This window comes from Salmo salar, chromosome ssa11 (genome assembly GCF_905237065.1).
Source record: "Salmo salar chromosome ssa11, Ssal_v3.1, whole genome shotgun sequence".
In the NCBI taxonomy this organism is placed as follows: Eukaryota; Metazoa; Chordata; class Actinopteri; order Salmoniformes; family Salmonidae; genus Salmo; species Salmo salar.
Window position 1 is genome coordinate 39324651 of NC_059452.1, and position 15676 is coordinate 39340326.

Below are 15676 nucleotides of genomic sequence, written 5' to 3' on the forward strand. Positions count from 1 at the left end.
ATTTGTGTGTGTGTTGTTCCTAATCTTAGACAAGTGTTGAGGCCCATGCACATGCTCTCACAACAATTTTATGAGGTGTTGAAAAACGGTTCACACCAGGATGGGTTCATTTAGAATTCACAATGATGAAAGCTCTACTGGATGAAGACATTAAATGATATACTGTTAATGAAGACATTAATGATATACTGTTAATGAAGACATTTAATGATATACTGTTAATGAAGATATTAAATGATATACTGTTAATGAAGACAAATGATATACTGTTAATGAAGACATTAAATGATATACTGTTAATGAAGATATTAAATGATATACTGTTAATGAAGACAAATTATATACTGTTAATGAAGACATTAAATGATATACCGTTAATGAAGACATTAAATGATATACCGTTAATGAAGATATTAAATGATATATTGTTAATGAAGATATTCAATGATATACCGTTAATCAAGACAAATGATATACTGTTAATGAAGATGACAAATTATATACTGTTAATGAAGACAAATGATATACTGTTAATGAAGATATTCAATGATATACCGTTAATCAAGACAAATGATATACTGTTAATGAAGATGACAAATGATATACTGTTAATGAAGACAAATGATATACTGTTAATGAAGATATTCAATGATATACCGTCACCGTTAATCAAGACAAATGATATACTGTTAATGAAGATGACAAATGATATACTGTTAATGAAGACAAATGATATACTGTTAATGAAGATATTCAATGATATACCGTCACCGTTAATGAAGACATTAAATGATATACTGTTAATGAAGACAAATGATATACTGTTAATGAAGACATTAAATGATATACTGTTAATGAAGACAAATGATATACTGTTAATGAAGATATTCAATGATATACTGTTAATGAAGACAAATGATATACTGTTAATGAAGACATGAAGTGATATACTCTGAGTAAGGGTAATTTAGTAGGAGACCTTAAAGTGGGAGAAGGCTCTCTGAATGATCATGGACAAGCAGCACATTTTGGGGACAGTTCCACAACCTATCCAGATCTAACTCTGAATGTTTTATGTTTCTGGGGGGAAGAGCAGTAGAACCTTGGCTATAGGTGAGAGGTCAAACACCAGGTGGTGCTTCTCTGGTAAAGCCCAAGTATTTGATGTGTGGTGTATCAGTGTGTGTGTGGTCAGTAATGGAGAGACTGAATGACCGTTACAGTCTGGTGGTGGTCACGATTGATAACAGCTGCTGCTGTGGCTGTGCCACACAGAAACACTGTCTGAACGTTCACTATTTACCTCTATACCCTATACTGAAAATACACATTTCAGTTAAATACATTCAGTTGGACATGACTAGGTATCCCCCTTTTCCTTTATACCCTATACCCATGGATTGATTTGGGTTTGTGTTTTTTGTGTGCATATTATTTATGGGTTTTCCTGTGATGATTCTATCAACATGGTTATATTAACCACTCAGTGTACACATGGCTACCCTGAAAGGAGGACAGTAGGTCTAACATACTAAACATACTAAACATAAACTAATTTATCTAAGCACATATACTTGTATTATTTATTACTAAAAAGGATCTCCTGCCCACTGGAACTGTGGTTTCTCCACTAAACTCGACTCAACACAGAGCCAATGTTACAGTCTGTCAGATCCTGATGACAGACGTCAATGAGCTTGGGATCAACTGAAATGAAGCTGTTGCATGGAGTTCAGAGTCTGCAGGACCGTGTGAATGACTTCTCTTTCATCCACGGATCATTTTCATTCTCCATGCGTCATGGTTAGGTGCGCACACATCCAAACTACTCGTTTTCCATTGCTTTCAATGAACATAAAGTGTAAATCAACAGTCATTAAACTTCTCAAAGGGCAGTAACGATGAGGTCATGCATGTTCGCTAGTGAGCCCTAATTGTTTTGACCCGTCCACGGCTCTGGGTTTTGTTCATGAGGGCATGCAATGGAAAAGGTTTAAAAACATTTTGCAATAAAAAACGAAAATGAAAGTTCTTTATTGAAGAGTCCTGGTAGTATCTCCTTGTTTCATTCCATTTTCAGCCTAATGACCATGACTGTGATTATGAGTGGGAGGATCTTGGCAGCGAAGTGGTGGTTCTGGAGTAGCCCCTTGGCCTCCTGTCCTTAACCAGTAGAAAGAGATAGAGGGGAGTGCTGGGTAATCTGTTGCTGTGTAAACACAGGCCCAGAAAAGGCAGTGGAATGTCTCTGTGGTGGGAGCTGGAGGAAGGTTCAGGGAGAGGCCAAGGCAGGTGGTATACATCAGCAACGAGCTGACGTCTCCCCACTAACTTATCCAAACAAGAGACAGGCGCTAGCGATGCTGGGGAAGGGAAAGAGGAGGAGCGGGGGATAGATAGACAAGGGCCAGTATCAGGGGGAGTCATTTTTCTTCCTGGCTCAGCTCTGCTTTGCTCTGGTCTGTCCTCTATCCCAGAGAGAAAAAACAAGCGTTAGTACATGAGACGGGACTGTTGCCATTTCTATAGCCCTTGATCCCGAGGCCTCCAGTCCTCCACTGATCTTGAGAACTCACGCAACAAATCACTGACGGGCAGATCAGAGCTGGTTTACATTGCAGGAGAACACTGAAGATACACATAGACGAGGGAGAAGAACGTACCATCCCCCACTGGGAACAGACGTCAGTTCAACATCTAGTTTTCATTTACACTTGGTTGAGTTGTCAACTAACTTGAATTCGATGTGAAATCAGCCAAAAATGTCACCCTGTCATTGGATTTCCGAACTTGCCTTATGTTGAGGACTTTTTGCTAATCCAATCAGTTGTCTGCGTTGATTCAACGTCATCTCACTGAATTTTTGGGTTGAAATTATGTGGAAACAACATTGATTCAACCAGCTTGTGCCCAGTGGGATGTCTGCTGATGTCTGTGTCTCATTTTGCCTTTACAAAGTCTGACCAATATTAATGTCCCACTGGGCACAAACTGGTTAAATTGACATTGTTTCAACGTAATTTGTCAACAAATCTACGTGGGAAATACATTAGATTTAAAAAAAGTAAACAACTGTTGTTTTGAGGGTAAAAATTCAACCACGATTATGTACAGTATGTCATCATGGTAACCAATTTTCAACATAGACAAACCTTGTATAAAATATGTTGAATTTGTACCTTTGAAACAAGGTCAGATCAATAAAACTATAGGCTGGGAAGCACCTCCTACTGGAGAGTTGATCTATCTACAGCTATCCCTTTGTTCTCCTATCCAGGGTTTTAACCATGCCCAGCCCTGCTTAGCTATGATGTCACTGACTAATACCAATGTGCTATCATGAGAATGATTGTTGAGAGATCGCCACTTAATAGATTCACTGTTGCTATCGAAGTCATTCAAAAGGGTAGGTTCAATAGAGCAAATGAAATGTAACCAGACATTATCAATCATGTATCATCAATGATGCTATTCTGGCCTATATAGCATTTGGCAAGTCATCAACAGCTATTGTTTAAATTCAGCCCAGGATTGAACTAAAAATAGACAATACATATAGGCCTAGAGTTTCAAGCCTTGGTTGATTTCAAATGGAATCTACAAGTTAATAAGAAATATGTTGGATTTACGTCTCTATCTCAACCAAAAACAAAGTCCAATTCTTTAACTTAGATTTTTGGTTGAAATCCAACATCAATGATTAATTTGTAGACAAACTGGAATTAAAGCCAGGCTCAGTGGCACAGATGGAACTATCCAAGCAGAAGATACATCTCCTTCAAATGGTGATATTTGGTTGCATTGATAACCAAACACAATTCAATATTACTTTTGCAAAATTATCTGCACAGAATCTCCAACGGCATTGATCACTTGCGCCATGTACTTGAATGTAATCTCAACTAACTGTAATCCAGGTCATTTGGTTCTGCTATTAGATGAAGCACAGTGATAACACTTTAAGTTGTATACATAAACCAAATATCTGACATTGTATTCACATTCTAACTTTGGTGTGCTTTCAAATGGTTGAAAGTGGAGTTAACACATTTAGGTGCAACTAAACCAAATATCAGACATTGCTTTTCCATTGGAATTTGAATGACCTTTTAAATGGTTGAAATCGTAATGATAACACATTGGGAATTCAGCAAACTTTTGGCTGTCTTTTTGAGTGGGTGAAAATAGGTTGGAATCTTATTGATCAATATCTACATACTAAATATGAGCTAATTTTCCACGCTGAAATGATGTGGTGTGCCCAGTGGTGTCTGCCGTGTAAACATAATGGAAGTTTCTCTTTAAACATTATGGCCATTATAAATTCACCACAGCATCTAATGTATCTGTTTGATTTATTTGGGCATGAGACTAAACAGAAAACACCATTCTCTATAGAGTCCTAAACAGTCAACTTACTTCTCTATAACTTGGATATTGATGGTGTCTCTTTTGAACTTGCAGTGGCTGGGCAATGATCCAAAACCTTACTTTGAGTAATTACCATAATTTGACCATAACTGGTCATTCATGACCAGCTTTTGAGCAGATTAGAAAGTAGGGTTTAGTAATGCCCTTACAATATCACTAAAATAACAGACAAGCCTTCTGGTGCGTAGCTTCACCTTACATGAAGGGTTCATTTTCATGGATGTCAACAATAATTAGGAACTGGCAAACATTACCTTCTATGGAGATATATTAACCTTCTGTGTCTATTGGCACACGATCACATGGTTGGATTGTATGGTATCCCTCTCCGAGCTGGAAGAAGACAGACCTGCTTTGTTCTTGTCTTGTTGGGGCAGACAATACACATTTATTTTATTGCTGAATAACATTTTGCTTTTTAAATGTACAAGAACGAAACACATTTTGAAAAAATATATATTAAATACATCTGTAGCAGCTGTTGTCTTATTTTGACATCATGTCTTAGGAGAACGTTTTGGCACTATTTAAAATGATTATTTTGTTCTCGAAATGAACTCGGTATGGGAGGCAATTTCAAACTATCTTCCATAATGAAACAATGGTTTTGCTTTGGAACCGGCCTTTTTCTGCTCTAGCAATTTATGCTGCCCCATTTTAGACCTACTACATGTATTACCACTTATAATGTTAGTATGTCTTATGCTATTTAATTATATACCTGCCTGCTAGATGCAGCACATCTCATTTATGCTTAGGCCAGCTAGATAACAGAGAAATAACACTCCTACTCCACAACTCACTGGCAAGCAAATAATCCCAGACTTGACCCCTTAACTCTTTAGTAGATTCACAACCATGCCTCTACTCCCACGCAGTGTCCTCTCACATTCATATGTCTGAAAACACTAGAGCAGGGCTCTCCAACCCTGTTCCTGGAGATCTACCCTCCTGTAGGTTATAACTCCAACCCTGTTCCTGGAGATCTACCCTCCTGTAGGTTTTAACTCCAACCCTGTTCCTGGAGATCTACCCTCCTGTAGGTTTTAACTCCAACCCTGTTCCTTGAGAGCTACCGTCCTGTAGGTTTTAACTCCAACCCTGTTCCTGGAGAGCTAGCCTCCTGTAGGTTTTAACTCCAACCCTGTTCCTGGAGAGCTACCCTCCTGTAGTTTTTAACTCCAACCCTGTTCCTGGAGATCTACCCTTCTGTAGGTTTTATCTCCAACCATGTTCCTGTAGAGTTACCCTCCTGTAGGTTTTTAACTCCAACCATGATCCTGTAGAGTTACCCTCCTGTAAGGTTTCTATTTAAAAAAATTATTTCACCTTTGTTTAACCAGGTAGGCTAGTTGAGACCAAGTTCTCATCTACAACTGCGACCTGGCCAAGATAAGCAAAGCAGTTCAACACAGAGTTACACATGGAATAAACAAACATACAGTCAATAATGCAGTAGGAAAAAAAGTCTATATACAGTGTGTGCAAATGAGGTAAGATAAGGGAGGTAAGGCAATAAATAGGCCATGGTGGCGAAGTAATTACAATATAGCAATTAAACACTGGAATGGTAGATGTGCAGAAGACGAATGTGCAAGTAGTGATACTGGGGTGCAAAGGAGCAAGATAAATAAATAAATACAGTATGGGGATGAGGTAGTTGGATGGGCTTTTTACGGATGGCCTATGTACTGTACAGGTGCAGTGATCTGTGAGCTGCTCTGACAGCTGGTGCTTAAAGCTAGTGAGGAAGATATGAGTCTCCAGCTTCAGTGATTTTTGCAGTTCGTTCCAGTCATTGGCAGCAGAGAACTGGAAGGAAAGGCGGCCAAAGCAGGAATTGGCTTTGGGGGTGACCAGTGAGATATACCTGCTGGAGCGTGTGCTACGGGTGGGTGCTGCTATGGAGACCAGTGAGCTGAGATAAGGCGGGGCTTTACCTAGCAAAGACTTGTAGATGACCTGGAGCCAGTGGGTTTGGCGACAAGTATGAAGCGAGGGCCAGCCAATGAAAGCGTACAGGTCACAGTGGTGGGTAGTATATGGTGCTTTGGTGACAAAACTGATGGCACTGTGATAGACTGCATCCAATTTGTTGAGTAGAGTGTTGGAGGCTATTTTGTAAATGACATCGCTGAAGTCGAGGATCGGTAGGATGGTCAGTTTTACGAGGGTATGTTTGGCAGCATGAGTGAAGGATGCTTTGTTGCGAAATAGGAAGCTGTTTCTAGATTTAATTTTGGATTGGAGATGCTTAATGTGAGTCTGGAAGGAGAGTTTACAGTCTAACCAGACAGCTAGGTATTTGTAGTTGTCCACATATTCTAAATCAAAACCGTCCAGAGTAGTAATGCTGGACGGGTGGGCAGGTGCGGGCAGCGAACAGTTGAAGAGCATGCATTTTGTTTTACTTGCATCTAAGAGCAGTTGGAGGCCACGGAAGGAGAGTTGTATGGTATTGAAGCTCATCTGGAGGTTAGTTAACACAGTGTCCAAAGAAGGGCCATAAGTATACAGAATGGTGTCGTCTGCGTAGAGGTGGATCTGAGAATCACCAGCAGCAAGAGCGACATCATTGATGTATACAGAGAAGAGAGTCGGCCCGAGAATTGAACCCTGTGGCACCCCCATAGAGACTACCAGAGGTCCGGACAACAGGCCCTCCGATTTCACACACTGAACTCTATCAGAGAAGTAGTTGGTGAACCAGGCGAGGCAATCATTTGAGAAACCAAGGCTGTTGAGTCTGCCAATAAGAATGTGGTGATTGACAGAGTCGAAAGCCTCAGCCAGGTTGATGAATACGGCTGCACAGTAATGTCTCTTATCGATGGCGGTTATGATATCGTTTAGGACCTTGAGCGTGGCTGAGGTGCACCCATGACCAGTTCTGAAACCAGAAGATATGGTGGGATTCGAAATGGTCGGTAATCTGTTTGTTAACTTGGCTTTCGAAGACCTTCGAAAGGCATGGTAGGATAGATATAGTTCTGTAGCAGTTTGGATCTAGAGTGTCTCCCCCTTTGAAGAGGGGGATGACCGCGGCACCTTTCCAATCTTTGGGAATCTCAGACGATACGAATGAGAGGTTGAACAGGCTAGTAATAGGGGTTGCAACAATTTCGGCAGATAATTTTAGAAAGAGAGGGTCCAGATTGTCTAGCCCGGCTGATTTGTAGGGGTCCAGATTTTGCAGGTCTTTCAGAACATCAGCTATCTGGATTTGGGTGAAGGAGAAATGGGGGAATCTTGGGCGAGTTGCAGTGGGGGGTGCCGGGCTGTTGACCGGGGTAGGGGTAGCCAGGTGGAAAGCATGGCCAGCCGTAGAAAAATTCTCAATTATAGTGGATTTATCGGTGGTGACAGTGTTTCCTAGTCTCAGTGCAGTGGGCAGCTGGGAGGAGGTGCTCTTATTCTCCATGGATTTACAGTGTCCCAGAACTTTTTTGAGTTTGTGCTACAGGATGCAAATTTCTGTTTGAAAAAGCTAGCCTTAGCTTTCCTAACTGCCTGTGTATATTGGTTCCTAACTTCCCTGAAAAGTTTCATATCACGGGGGCTATTCGATGCTAATGCAGAACGCCACAGGATGTTTTTGTGCTGGTCAAGGGAGTCAGGTCTGGAGAGAACCAAGGGCTATGTCTGTTCCTGGTTCTACATTTTTTGAATGGGGCATGCTTATTTATGATGGTGAGGAAGGCACTTTTAAAGAATAACCAGGCATCCTCTACTGACGGGATGAGGTCAATATCCTTCCAGGATACCCGGGCCTGGTCGATTAGAAAGTCCTGCTCGCTGAAGTGTTTTAGGGAGCGTTTGACAGTGATGTGGTCATTTGACCGCAGACCCATTACGGATGCAGGCAATGAGGCAGTGATCGCTGAGATCTTGGTTGAAAACAGCAGAGATGTATTTGGAGGGCAAGTTGGTTAGGATGATATCTATGAGGGTGCCCGTGTTTACGGATTTGGGGTTGTGCCTGGTGGGTTCATTGATAATTTGTGTGAGATTGAGGGCATCAAGCTTAGATTGTAGGATGGCCGGGGTGTTAAGCATGTCCCAGTTTAACTCCAACCCGGTTAACTCCAACCCTGTTCCTTTAGAGCCACCCTCCTGTAGGTTTTAACTCCAACCCTGTTCCTGGAGATCTACCCTCCTTTAGGTTTTTACTCCAAACCCAGTTATAACTAACCCAAATCAGATTATCAACCAGCTAATTATTAGATTCAGGTGTGCTAGATTAGGGTTAGAGTGAAAACCAACAGGAGGGTCCTCTCCAGGAACAGGGTTGGAGAGCCCTGTACTAGAAGCATGAGCACAGATATAATATTTTTGCACAGGGATGGGCAACTCCGGTCCTCGGGGGCCTGATTGGTGTCACACTTTTGCCCCAACCTCAGCTAACACACCTGAGTCCAATAATAAATGTATCACAATCATCAGTTTAGAATGCAATTAGTATAATCTGCTGTGTTTTCTAGGGGTGGGGAAAAGTGTGACACCGCTCCAGCCCCCGAGGACTGGAGTTGACCAATCCCAAGTAAAACACCAACAACCTCATCAAAAGGTTTGGATCGCTTCATGTAATGGCTAAGGTGTTAAACTGACAGTCACAGTGTCGTAGGTTTTCCATTCGGGCTACCCCCAGAAATAGCTACACTATTATTGAGAAATTAAGTTAAAACAATTTCCCAAATACTTTCCCATACAGCAAGTGTTCCTTGCAACTCTCCACTACTCTTCCTCTCCACTAGTCTTCCTCTACACGAGTCTTCCTCCCCACTAGTCTTCCTCACCACTACCCTTCTTCTCTACTAGTCTTCCTCTCCACTAGTCTTCCTCTTCACTACCCTTCCTCTCCACTAGTCATCTTCTCCACTACTCTTCCTCTCCACTCGTCTTGGCCTGTTTCACCTTGACCTGTGTAACTGCAGCTGTCCTCGTTGGCTCCCTGCCCACTGCTGTCAATGGGCCTTTTGTTCCATGATGATCATCACTTCTGTTTCATAAACACACAGCTCAACTACTGTGCTACCACCATTTTCACAAGCTTCTCCATTTGCTTTCATAGGCCCATTAGTTATGGTGACTACCTCACTGCTCCACTGTGATAAGGGGTGAGTGGTGATGTTTCTGGTGCAAAATGGCTGCCATGGCTTGGCTAAGGTGGGTGCTACTCATTTGTTCCCCTATACAATGTAAAAAGCTATACATTCAATAGTAATAATTATAAGAGAATGTTTGTTTTTATTAGTGCTGATAAAATTGGTAGTGCAGACTGCGTTTCTGTCAGGAGAGGTAGGCTTACCCATTTTGTTAGTTCCCTTTATGCTGCTGACCCTTTATTGAAAAAGAAGACTTTCTTTACTTCCATTTCCAATTGGAATGTTGAACTGTTGGTGTTAGCAATAGGAAACAGTTAAGCATCCAACCACTTCAAGGCTCGGATCTCTAGAGTTACATTCATACTGTACACAGTATTGCAAGTGGGTGGATTATCTTGCTCCAGTTAACCAAACTATTGGCTGATGTCTTTGACTTTAGGTTTCTGCTCTCCTGCACTGTATGTGTGCAGGCATGCACGTTGACATGTACAGCATCCACACAAGTTAGCATGTACAGCATCCACGCACGTTGACATGTACAGCATCCACGCATGTTAGCATGTACAATATCCACGCACGTTAGCATGTACAATATCCACGCACGTTAGCATGTACAATATCCACGCACGTTAGCATGTACAGTATCCACACACGTTAGCATGTACAGTATCCACACACGTTAGCATGTACAGTATCCACACACGTTAGCATGTACAGCATCCACGCACGTTAGCATGTACAGTATCCACACACGTTAGCATGTACAGTATCCACACACATTAGCATGTACAGTATCCACACGTCAGCATGTACAGTATCCACGCACGTTAGCATGTACATCATCCACGCATGTTAGCATGTACAGTATCCACACACGTTAGCATGTACAGTATCCACACACCTCAGCATGTACAGCATCCACACACGTTAGCTTCCCAGTGGTCTGGACAGGAAAAGTTCTTGACATAGTCGCACTACTACTTTAGACTTCACACACATCTATTGTCTGGACTAGCTCTTCAACCCCAACCCACCCCCATGCCAAATACAACCTCCCTGAAGTTCAAATCTGATACATATTTGATAAGCGACGGGGCACATTTCACAGCATGGGCCGTCTAAATTATGCAAACTCCAGCATCCTCTTATGGCCAGAAGTGGAGTTGTGCCTAGTTGTCAGAGGGAACGCACTATGACAGGCCCATGCGATGGGGAAGGTGGTGTATGAAATATTTATCCCGCTAAGTAAAGCCTCAGCTGGCGCTGGTGGAGTTGACTGGAGGCGTTGTGTAACGTGCGATGAGCCTGCCAACCCCATCGGGCGCCCCGGGGTAATGCACTTCACTTTGACTAAGTCTGGAATGTTCCTTTTTCTGTTCCCATTTCTCCCTCCCCATTACTGCTTCCCTTTAAAAACTCCACCTGCTCAAAACTCAACCTCCTCTACCCACTCCAAAACTTTAGATTAACTTGTGGGAAAGACCAGCAGAGCGATACAACACCAGGGTAAGAGTGTGGCTCTATCAATGACAGGGTTGTGGGTTCAATCCCGCTGGGGCTATAATGCTCAAATGTATTATGCACTCTCTGTAGGTATTTTGGGATAAAAGGGTTTAGGGTAAAGGGTCTTCTAAATGGTATTATATTGTGTATACTGTATATACAGTTGTCGGAAGTTTACATACACCTTAGCCAAATACATTTAAAAACTCTGTTTTTCAGAATTCCTGACATTTAATCCTAGTAAAAATTCCCTGTTTTAGGTCAGTTAGGATCACCACTTTATTTTAAGAATGTGAAATGTCAGAATAATAGTAGAGAATGATTTATTTCAGCTTTTATTTCTTTCATCACATTCCCAGTGGGTCAGAAGTTTACATACACTCAATTAGTATTTGGTAGCATTGCCTTTAAATTGTTTAACTTGGGTCAAATGTTTCTGGTAGCCTTCCAAAAGCTTCCCACAATAAGTTGGGTGAATTTTGGCCCATTCCTCCTGATAAAGCTGGTGTAACTGAGTCAGGTTTGTAGGCCTCCTTGCTCGCACACGCTTTTTCAGTTCTGTCCAAATTTTCTATAGGATTGATGTCAGGGCTTTGTGATGGCCACTCCAATACCTTGACTTTGTTGTCCTTAAGCCATTTTGCCACAACTTTGGAAGTATTCTTGGGGTCATTGTCCATTTGAAAAACCCATTTGCGTCCAAGCTTTAACTTCCTGACTGATGTTTTGAGATGTTGCTTCAATATATCCACATAATTTTCCTCCCTCATGATGCTATCTATTTTGTGATGTGCACCAGTCCCTCCTGCAGCAAAGCACCCTCGCAACATGATGCTGCCACCCCTGTGCTTCACAGTTGGAATGGTGTTCTTTGGCTTGCAAGCCTCCCCCTTTTTTCTTCAAACATAACGATGGTCATTATGGCCAAACAGTTCTATTTTTATTTCATCAGACCAGAGGACATTTCTCAAATAAATACGATCTTTGTCCCCATGTGCAGTTGCAAACCGTAGTCTGGCTTTTTTATGGCGGTTTTGGAGCAGTGGCTTCTTCTTTGCTGAGCGGTCATTCAGGTTATGTCGATATAGGACTCGTTTTACTGTGGATATAGATACTTTTGTACGTGTTTCCTACAGCATCTTCACAAGGTCCTTTGCTGTTGTTCTGGGATTGATTTGCACTTTTCGCACCAAAGTACGTTCATCTCTAGGAGACAGAACGCATCTCCTTCCTGAACGGTATGACGACTGCGTGGTCCCATGGTGTTTATACTTGCGTACTATTGTTTGTACAGATGAACGTGGTACCTTCAGGCGTTTGGAAATTGCTCCCAAGGATGAACTAGACTTGGGGAGGTCTACAATTTTTATTCTGGGGTCTTGGCTGATTTCTTTTGATTTTCCCATGATGTCAAGCAAAGAGGCACTGAGTTTGAAGGTAGGCCTTGAAATACATCCACAGGTACACCTCCAATTGACTCAAATGATGTCAATTAGCCTATCAGAAGCTTCTAAAGCCATGACATCATTTTCTGGAAATTTCCAAGCTGTTTAAAGGCCCAGTCAACTTAGTGTACGTCAACTTCTGACCCACTGGAATTGTGATACAGTGAATAAGTGAAATAATCTGTCTGTAAACAATTGTTGGAAAAATTACTTTTGTCATGCACAAAGTAGATGTCCTAACCGACTTGCCAAAACTATTGTTTGTTAACAAGAAATGTGTGGAATGGTTGAAAAACAAGATTTAATGACTCCAACATAAGTGTATGTAAACTTCCGACTTCAACTGTATTGTAGCAAATGGTGGGGCAGGAAAGCAAACTCGGGTCGCTGGCATGAAATGCAACACACCCTACGCGTCACTCAAATAGGGTTAACCCACTTGGTGGGAATTGTAATGTGGCTCATAAAGCAAGGATCACTACTATATACACTACCAGTCAAAAGTTTTAGAACACCTACTCATTCAAGGTTGTCTCTTTATTTTTACTATTTTCTACATTGTAGAATAATAGTGAAAACCTCAAAACTATGAAATAACACATATGGAATCATGTAGTAACCAAAAAAGTGTTAAACAAATCAAAATATATTTTATATTTGAGGTTCTTCAAATAGCCACCCTTTGCCTTGATGACAGCTTTGCACACTCTTGACATTCTCTCAACCAGCTTCATGAGGTAGTCACCTGGAATGCATTTCAATTAAGAGGTTTGCCTTCTTAAAAGTTCATTTGGAGAATTTCTTTCCTTCTTAATGTGTTTGAGCCAATCAGTTGTGTTGTGACAAGGTAAGGGGGGTATTCAGAAGATAGCCCTATTTGGTAAAAGACCAAGCCCATATTATGGCAAGAACAGCTCAAATAAGCAAAGAGAAACAACAGTCCATCATTACTTTAAGACATGAAGGTCAGTCAATAGAGAAAACTTGAACTTTGAAAGTTTCTTCAAGTGCAGTCGCAAAAACTACCAAGCGCCATGATGAAACTGGCTCTCATGAGGACCGCCACAGGAATGGAAGACCCAGTTACCTCTGCTGCAGAGGATAAGTTCATTAGAGTTACCAGCCTCAGAAATTGCAGCCCAAATAAATGCTTCACAGAGTTTAAGTAACAGACACATCTCAACATCAACTGTTCAGAGGAGACTGTGTGAATCAGGCCTTCATGGTCGAATTGCTGCAAAGAAACCACTACTAACGGACACCAATAAGAAGAAGAGACTTGTTTGGGCCAAGAAACATGAGCAATGGACATTAGATCGGTGGAAAATTGTCCTTTGGTCTGGAGTCCAAATTTGAGATTTTTGGTTCCAACCGCTGTGTCTTTGTGAGATGCGGTGTGGGTGAACGGATTATCTCCGCATGTGTTTTTCCCACCGTAAAGCATGGAGGATGAGGTGTTATGGTGTGGGGCTGCTTTGCTGGTGGCACTGTGATTTATTTAGAATTCAAGGCACACTTAAGCAGCAAGGCTATCACAGCATTCTGCAATGATACACCATCCCATCTGGTTTGCACTTAGTGGGACTATTATTCGTTTTTCAACAGGACAATGACCAAACACACCTCCAGGCTGTGTAAGGGCTATTTGACCAAGAAGGAGATTGATGGTGTGCTGCATCAGATGACCTGGCCTCCACAATCCCCCGACCTCAAACAAATTGAGATGGTTTGGGATGAGTCGGACCACAGAGTGAAGGAAAAGCAGCCAACAAGTACTCAGCATATGTAGGAACTCCTTCAAGACTGTTGGAAAAGCATTCCAGGTGAAGCTGGTTGAGAGAATACCAAGAGTGTGCAAAGCTGTCAAGGCAAAGCATGGCTATTTGAAGAATCGCAAATATAAAATATATTTAGATTTGTTTAACACTTTTTTTGGTTACTACATGACTCCATATGTGTTATTTCATAGTTTTGAGGTCTTCACTATTATTCTACAATGTAGAAAATCGTAAAAATAAAGAAAACACCTTGAATGAGTAGGTGTTCTAAAACTTTTGACCGGTAGTGTATATAGTAGTGATCCTTGCTTTATGAGCCACATTACAATTCCCACCAAGTGGGTTAACCCTATTTGAGTGACGCGTAGGGTGTGTTGCGTTTCATGCCAGCGACCCGAGTTTGCTTTCCTGCCCCACCATTCACTACAATACAGTTGAAGTCAGAAATGTACATACACTTAGGTTGGAGTCATTAAAACTTGTTTTTCAACCATTCCACACTTTTTTGGTGACTACATGATTCCATATATGTTATTTTATAGTTTTGACGTCCTCACTATTATTCTACAATATAGAAAATAGTAAAAATAAAGAAAAACCATTGAATGAGTAAGTGTTCTATAACTTTTGACTGGTACTGTATATATATGCAATTAGAGTTAGGAAGTTTCATTGCAAAGAGCTGTGTTAACACTGGAAGTGTTGGCCTCGTTTCTTGTGGTTTACAAAACGCTTCTTGTTGACAAGATCTACAAAGTGTGTTGAAGTCACCTCTCTCCTTGCCTGCATCATTTACATTGTATGCATTTTGTCTATAAATCTGAAGTGGAAGTGGTGGCACAAAACAGCATTGACCTTATTTTCTGTAGGTTTCTTCTTGGCATAGTCTACTCTTTCAAAATGGCCGCACCAGGTTTCACTTCCTGTACACTGTGTTCTATAATCCTGAAGTTTTGTCTATGTTGGATCCCAGGGGAATCCTGCACCACTGAACCAGTCTCCAAACCAGGTTTAATATTTGATGAGATTAGTTCCGCTCACTGGTTCTACACTGTTAGTTCTGCTGACTGCCTTAGAGTCTAAATTGAGCAGGTGACTCAATAATCCAGCTTTCTTCTGTCCAGATAACCCTCTGCTGGTTTGCACATTCTAAATAGGGCACCAATCAGAGAGAAAACAGATTTTAGCTGTAAAAGTGTGTAATCCCAGTGTTTCCATCTTTAATGATGAACATTGTCATTTGATGTCCAGATTTTCAGAGGCAAAACATTTGAATGGGATTCCAATGATCCCTGAGAAAAGAAAGAAGATTGAACAGGAAGTAGCACTAGCCATGTTGTATTTCCCAATGACAGACAGGACTAATGTCAAAAACACAACTGGTTCTTGTCATAAAAACAAAGGTGGACATATG

General features: G+C 41.3%; 1 long non-coding RNA gene across 1 annotated transcript; it reads right to left on the reverse strand.

Moving 5' to 3' along the window:
- Positions 1–189: 189 nt before the first annotated feature.
- LOC123725161 (uncharacterized) lies at positions 190–5410 on the reverse strand. Its single transcript, XR_006757577.1, has 2 exons — positions 4686–5410; positions 190–2468 (listed from the first exon to the last, which is right to left on the reverse strand). It is a non-coding gene; the product is annotated as an uncharacterized lncRNA (long non-coding RNA).
- Positions 5411–15676: the final 10266 nt, after the last annotated feature.